The sequence below is a fragment of the Sinocyclocheilus rhinocerous genome, unplaced genomic scaffold (genome assembly GCF_001515625.1).
Source record: "Sinocyclocheilus rhinocerous isolate Xijiao unplaced genomic scaffold, SAMN03320098_v1.1 scaffold43, whole genome shotgun sequence".
NCBI lineage: Eukaryota > Metazoa > Chordata > Actinopteri > Cypriniformes > Cyprinidae > Sinocyclocheilus > Sinocyclocheilus rhinocerous.
In genome coordinates, this window is record NW_015628370.1 from 522,883 (window position 1) to 529,555 (window position 6,673).

Sequence of the window (6,673 nt, forward strand, 5' to 3'; positions counted from 1 at the left end):
TCTTAGATGTTTTTTTTAAGCATAAGCTTACTTCATTTTATTCAATTTCTCTCAATGGGAAATAAAAGCTTATTTTCCCTTTGTATTAAGTTGATTTATTCTTAGTCCATGGGCAGATATTTGTTCTTGTTTTAATGAAAAACTCTGAAAAACTGAATTTATCAACTTCTCATAAAACAAGACTTCTTATTTTATGCCATTTCACTTCTCAAGTAAATGTATCTTAATTTTTAAAGAATCTTTAGATATCTGCACTGGAAAACAAGACAAAAACACTGAGAAAGAATGTCACGTTTTTACAGTGTGATCAGAAGGTACAGTAAAGGTTATTTCCATATAGTGGTTAGGAGCAGATTTGTTCAAGCAAGTGTTTTTTTTTTTTTTTGGTGAAGCAATCTGTAGGAAGTTGCATTTTCAAACTTTGAAATGTTGCTAAAACAAGACATTTAAATTTAGAGATCATATTGATGTATTCCATTCTGTTGATTCCTTACATTTTCTCTACACAGAAATAAAGACAGATATGTACAAGACTGGCAATACAAATGACATAAAAATGTCTTAAAAAGTCTTAAATTTACCTTCATAAAACCTGCAGAAAGTTGTTTGCAGCCTATTTAGTTCACATTTTGTAGCCTCAAGATGTTGATTAAATGTACTTTCTTTCTTGAGTGGAACACAAAAGAAATATTTTTTAAATATTACTCCAGTATTTCTGTATTCCCCCCTCCCCTCCCCCATACAATGTGGTGTCCAGTGTTGTTTTGGTCCCCATTGACTTTCACTGTATGGATAAAAACAGTCCTCATGTTCTGCAGAAGAAAGAAAGTCATAGAGGTTTGAAACAAAATGAGGATTAGTGAATAATGACAGAATTTGAGTCAACTATACTGCTTTAACTTTTTAATTGCACTTTACTGTATATATGTTTCCAAGAAGGATTTATGAATGCATGGTATTTCTAGTTACTCCAAGTTCCCTCAATACATCTCCGGTGCAATTCACAAGCCATTTAATTAGTTCTCGATAACAAAAAGCAAACCAGATTCACTTCAAAAGGAGTGTAATGACCCCACAATGCCTTGTCAGCTCCTAAAAAAGATCGCAAATTTAGTTATTGTCTCTTTCGCTCATTAGCATGTAGTTTACATCCTTTATAAGAAAGGAAAACATGTGGTTTCTCATCTCCGAGCGGTTCGCCTGCGGATCTGCAGAGGGAACTTGGCGAGCGTGCATCACCCCAAACACTTCACTGTTATCTTCTCTACTTCCTCCTCGTTCCCACTGGGACTCTCGTCCTCGCTTTGAAGTAGCTGCACTTGAAAAAGACATCTCATGCACGCTGAGAGGAGTAATATAAAAAAACGTCGAGAGGAGATTGGTTTTGGCTACTCGAGTTAGAGGGATTTGTGGGTCAGACTCAAAAACTGCGCGCAGCAGCAAAAGGATGTAATTGTTGTCGTTGCTCAAAATCAAGCGTGTGCCGTTGCGAGAAAAACTTCTAAGCGATACCAGGAGAACCACACACCGTCCGTGCAATGCGGTACGCTGTCTGTCTCTTCTGGCCCACTGAAAATAGCGAGACCTCCCTCCTCATTTGGTTGTGAAAACATCGCTCAGTCCTGTCAGTGTGTGCCCTTTCATGCATACGGTCTGGCAAACAAGTGGATCTCTCCCCCTATAGCTTGTGTGCATATATAGTAAACGCTTTAATGTGCACCCGCTCTGCTCGGTTGCTGCTTGCTTCTTTAAATCAGCCTATTTTAGTTGTGATGTTCATTTGATGTTAATTGAAGCCAAGGGTAATGACAGCGCTGGCAGGCACACTTGTTCTACTTTGCGCCCAGAATCAAAAAGCAGGCTGCAGCTCTCTGCCATTTTCAGTATCTGACACAAGCAATCGTTTTCTATCAGACACCAGGGATTTCATCTGGAATAATATGATGATGCTACGGGCTGTCGTAATGAAGGGTTGTATGATGGAGGCTTGTTTTGGCATGTAACAGCTGGCTGACATAAATTTAGGAAGTGATGCATGTTCTGCGATTTGTAGGAATTGCTGAATTGTTGGAACTGAATTTATGGTTAATAAGAGGTGATATGGTGTTTTATTGTGTTGTGATTGCGGTCGACATTCATTGGAGTCATAATACTTGGTCAAGCCTTGATGATACTGAATTATACCAGTCTTCAATATGATAAGCAGGCAAGATATGTACAGTGTTTAACAATGTATTTAGTAATATTGTATATATTTACAGTTTTTTGTCTTGTATTTATATTACTATATAAAGCTACTAATGTGTTTTCTGAAATGCTAGTGTAATACATAATCACAAATTACCTTCAGAACATGAGCAATTGTCTCATCCTATGCTAACAATAACACATTCACATAGGACACATATAAGACATTTTAGTTAATAAAATATTTCTTAATAATATGCTTTTTTTGGGTGAAAGTTACTGATCAAAAAATAAATAAATATATATATATAGCATATTTTATGTCTTGTTCAATTCTCTCTTTGAGTCACTCTGCTTCTCTGCTTTTAACACTTTCTTTGTTTTTGTTTCGTGACTATTGTCAAATATGGTTAGCAATTAGAAAGACAAAATAGGTAATCACTTTGACTAAGATGGAGATGATAAAATGAGCCACTATGTAGATATGTAACAATAGCTTTTGTGACCTGCAGGAAATGGCAACTCTATTTTATGTAAATATTATAAATAATTTAATAACCTGGTAGTGTCATAATGTCATCATAAGTTTTAAAGAATGATATTTCAACCCATTTTTGCTTATGTATTTTACATATTAAGTGCATCAAATCAAAATAAAAGGGAAGGAAAGTGTATCTATAGTCTAATGTCATTTTCAGCTGTTTGTAGTACTTTTCTCTGTGTATTTTGCTATTTTATCCATGCAATATTTTGGAAAGAAAAGTAACAGACCAACTGGCAAGTCAAAGCTCAACTGTACCAATATTTAGTGTTTGAAAACATGTTACTTTTGGATTCTGCTAAAGTCTTTAAGGCACATGGAATATTGTGCGTTTTTTTTCTCTCAAATTCTCTCAATGCATCCGTGTTTCTTATCCAGATATCTTCTAAGGCGTGAAAGGGTTAAGAGTTGTAGACTTGGTTTATGGGGTGGCATGCTGTTTGCGCCAAAGCCATCGGAGGGGGTTTGGTTATTGCCGGTAATAGCATCATTAGGGGGAGAAGCGTTCCAAACCATATTAAAGCCTTATAGCTGTATCAGTCATGTGAAATTATATGCCTTTGTTACGCCAGACTCAGCCCACCGTTTCATCTACCTAACCCAGAAATATGGCTTTCATTGCTATCGGGCCCGCTGCTGTGATAGATGATGCAGTTTCATGTGCCAACGGAGGCGTATGTCTCTGCTTTTCACTTGTTTTTAATTAGCTTTCCAATGCTAATCAGGATGACTTTATTGAGTCCATCTTCACTTTAAGATCATTTTCCCCGGTATCATCTCAAAAACATTTTGATGAAAAGAAGGATGTTTACTCAGGCACTTCAGTGCGATGATATATTGCTCACAGTAAGATCTTTTCTGTGTAATTTTGAGATAAGGTGAAACAGTTCGACCCTCCATGCTGAAACTCTGCACGTCGGCCTCGAAGCCGGTGCCCTTTAGTGTGGTTTCGGCGAGGTGGTGTGAGAAGATATTCCTCCGTCTCTCTCTCTCCGGAGTGGAAGGAACTGAAGGGAGGAGGGAGGTAAGGTATGCACGAGGGGGAAAGAGTTCCTCTCTCCTCAGTTAGGGTCATGTGAGCCACTTGACGGATAAGCCTTGGTGCGGCGGACAGAAAGCGCTAGAGGCGCAGTGCTGATTAAACTCCCCCCTCTGCCCCGGCCCCTTCCACCATCCTCCAGCGCCGTCTTCCTCGTATTATTCTCTGGTGTGGGCGCCACGTAACAAATGGGTTTCCCAGAATCCAATATCGTTCGGTGGGGTAAAAGCCATTTCCATGTGCCCATCACCCTCCTACCGAAGACACCCTTATTCCTTACAGTGTGAGTAGACCTCTGTGTCACGCATCTCTCTCTCTCTTTTTCTTTCTTTTCTCTTTCGCAGACCAATGTCCTCATTTCTCTCAGCCGGCCTTCTCATCTTTTCATGGTGGCTTTTCTCTCGCTGAGGATTTCGCTGAGGTTCTGAGACCAACTTGTCTTTCGTTGTTCTCTTTCTTTTAGTTGTTTATGATTCAGTATTCAAAAGAGTGTTTTTGGCGTGATAAACAGTGTTTACATGGCCAAGGAATTAATAAACATTGCACACACATTAAAGGAATTGTTGTGTACAAAAAAGCAGTACAAATCGTAATCCATATGACTTTTTTACTGTTCCAAGTCTTCATTTCACAGCTTTTTGGAAGGAACAGACTGACAAACGTATTTGCTATAACTCTCAAATCTTATGCATGCAATTTTAAAATGTGCATATTTAAATTTGGTGCTACAAGACACAGTGGAAGAAATGACACTTGGCATCATTGACATCAAACCTGGGATGGCATGTCAACATATTTGTATGTTTAAAAGGAATATTTTTAAAATGTTAATATTTAAAAATTAAAATGTTACAAAATATTTCTATTTCAAATCAATTCATTTCTATTAAAATTTCTGTTCATCAAAGAATCCTGAAATAAAATGTATCACAATATCTGCAAAAAGCAGCACGGATGTTTTCAGCATTGATAATAATAAGAAATATTTTTTGAGCAGCACATCAGCATTATAGAATGTGACACTGAAGCCTGGAGTAATGAAAAATGCACCTTTGCCAATACAGGAATAAATTACAGTTTATTAAAATACAAAACTGTTATTTCAAATTGTGACAATATTATAGTTTTACTGTATTTTTCAGCAAATAAATGCAGCCTTGGTGGTCATAAGAGAGTTCTTTCAAATCTTAATGATCCCAGACTTTTGAATATTAGTGTAAACATGTGAATGAGATTTCAAATCTCTGATAATCTTTTCAATAAATAACAACATAAATTTTGATGTCTTCCTCAAACAAAACCTCTGTATGACTTCAGAAATGCATTTGTTGCAATTTTGTCACCAGTCTCAACATTCTGATATTCAACATTCTCCATTTTCAGAAGAAAGATAAGGCTTTCAAATGACATGAGGGTGAGTAAATGTTGACCAAATGTTCACTTTTCAGTGAACTATCCCTATAAGATATTTTGAATTTCAGGATGTTAATTTGTAAATTAATACATTTTGTTAATGTGTACCAATTTTTCATCTCTGTGCAAGTCCTGGAGGTCATGTTCAGCTTGCTCTTGTTTGTTCCACTGGCTCATATCATGCAGCATGGTTTGCACTTCCTGGGGATTTATCTAGATAGATGGAGGCACTTCTATGGATTAGATCCATTTTAGACTGAAAATTGTCTGCTGGTTTGCAAAATGAGAAAGGTGAACATAATTTTTGTAGTTAGGGCATGAGGTCAAAAATTTGGTTTCTGCCTCATTCTGTGTGCAATAAGAGCTCAGCATGCCTCTTTGTAGCCAGTCTCTCTCTCTCTCTCATTTTCTGTGTCCTGGTGGCCTGATTTTGAAGCCCCTCAGTAATAGGATTATGTGTGCCATGGCTGACTTTGTGAGAAAGGAAAAAGTAAAAAAGAGATGTCAACACACAGTGTTCCCGATGGACACAAATGGAAATACCTTTAAAAAAAGATCACCTAGTAACAAGAAGACACCCTTGGGTTTCTGGGAAACGGTATAGGTGGGAGATCACAGAAAAATGGGCCTAAGAGACAGAAACAATGTGTAAAGACAAGTTTTTGTTACCATAGAAACATACTCAGTGCACATACCCAATGGTCTATAGATCATCACATTCACCCATAGAGTTAAGCATGTATAGAGGCATGTATAGTCTCTTTCGCTCTCACTTCCTTTAATTTACACAAACAGTCATAATTAGTCTGTATCTGACACTACAGTGTGTGTTCCACTGACCATGCCAAAAAAGTGGGAATGAGCTATAGGCTGTGTATTTTCTTTTCTTTTATCCTTTGTATGTTTTTGTCCTGTCTAATCCATCACTTCTCTCTGTCTTCTATAATGATGGACCTACAGTATATACTAGGGATGCACCGATACCACTTTTTTCAGAACGAGTCCGATACCGATACTTTAATTTTTGGTACTCGCCGATACCGATACCGATACCTGTATTTTCACAGCATTTGTAATTTAAAAAAAATATATTGGGTACAGAAACAAAATAATAGTAATAATAATAATATGAATCATGTTAGTTGGCTTCATTTAGCAAACAGATACTACATTCAGTTATTTCCACACTTTATACCTGTTAAAATGTATTGTATAAGCTTTTGTTACTTTCACTGTTCATTTTAATGGCGCATTAGAGCTGCTCCATTGCAGCAGCTCAATACTGTAATCACAAAACGTTTTCCTAAAATAATGCAGGGAACCACTCGTTATACATTATGAGTACGCACGTACTATTTTGATGATGTAATTTGCGTCACGCGCACTATACGCGGACCCTCGCATACAAGTAAAAACCGAAGTATACTTTGGCCTTAAAGCAAGCTAAACATACGCAGCGCGCACACGTTTGTATTGGTGCAGAATGAGAGAGA

The 6,673-nt window shown here is 37.3% G+C and overlaps 1 protein-coding gene across 2 annotated transcripts in view; it reads left to right on the forward strand.

The window, feature by feature from the left end:
- The window catches only part of rarab (retinoic acid receptor, alpha b), a 133,422-nt gene that overhangs the window by 28,755 nt on the left and 97,994 nt on the right, over positions 1 to 6,673 (forward strand). The gene's annotated exons all lie outside the window — the stretch shown is intronic.